Here is a 1,077-nt window from a genome sequence, read left to right as displayed (position 1 = left end):
TTAACTATATTGCACTGAGCAGGTCACCACAGCCAATTAGCCTTAAACAGGAGCTGTCTACAGTGGAATGTGCTACAGACTAGAGGAGAGGCTGCTAGTGTTCAACTATTTAGACCATAGGTTTTCTCCTTCGCCCGACATTTCTCCCAGTCATCTCAGAACACTGGGCTCATCTACGAAGATCCAGGTGCTGCCATGGCCTCATAACTGGCCCTCCCGGGAGCATCAAGCACTTACCTATGATCTCTTGAAGTAAGCGGAAAAGTTTTCAATTAGCAATAATCGCGCCTCGGATAAACCTCATTGGCTGTGATACTGCCACTGCGCACAGCTATCTTGAAGTAAGTGGATGTGTTTGTAACACTATATACTAAAAAGACTGAGACATAGGCCTAATGTTCTGTGTACTACATGGAGAAGTATGTAAACAAACAAAACAAAACAAAACAAAAACCATCCAACTCTAGTTCAGGGTACAATAACCAAGAGGACTCCAGAGTGATTGGATTTTAGTATTGGAGGCAAAGCAAATCCAGAATGAATACAGGCAGGAGAACTGATAGACTTAAAATATGGGAAACTGGTGTCATATTTACAAGTAGGGATGCTGAAAGAAAAAGCATGAGCCAGATGCAAGACAGAGCTGAAGAACTGCACTGAGTACATCACAGGAAGCTGGGGCCCTGGGTGTGCTGGGCACTAGGCTCTTGTTTCCTCATACCCACTTTGTCAGGAAAGACATTTCCTCCCTTTTTTTTTTTCTTCCCATCCCTTCAGGACCTTGGTTTCTCTTCTTCCTCTTCCTCTTTCTCCCCCTCTTCCTCCTCCTCCTTTTCATCCTCCCTCTCTTCCTCCTCTTCTTCTTCTCTTCTTCTTCTTCTTCTTCTTCTTCTTCTTCTTCTTCTTCTTCTTCTTCTTCTTCTTCTTCTTCTTCTTCTTCTTCTTCCTCTTCCTCTTCTTCTTCTTCTTCTCTTCTTTTCTTCTCCTCTTCTTCTTTTTCTTTTCTTCTTATTCTTCCTCCTCTTCCTCCTTTTCCTCCTCCTCCTCCTCCTCCTTCTTCTTCTCCCTCCTCCTCCT

At 43.7% G+C, this 1,077-nt stretch overlaps 1 pseudogene; it reads right to left on the bottom strand.

The window, feature by feature from the left end:
• Positions 1-213: 213 nt before the first annotated feature.
• Positions 214-333, bottom strand: LOC111818575 (annotated as a pseudogene).
• Between the last annotated feature and the right edge of the window lie 744 nt (positions 334-1,077).

Source organism: Octodon degus, unplaced genomic scaffold, assembly GCF_000260255.1.
Source record: "Octodon degus isolate 3935 unplaced genomic scaffold, OctDeg1.0 scaffold00095, whole genome shotgun sequence".
NCBI lineage: Eukaryota > Metazoa > Chordata > Mammalia > Rodentia > Octodontidae > Octodon > Octodon degus.
The sequence above is the reverse complement of the archived record's forward strand: the minus strand, read 5'-3'. Positions and strand labels throughout refer to the sequence as shown.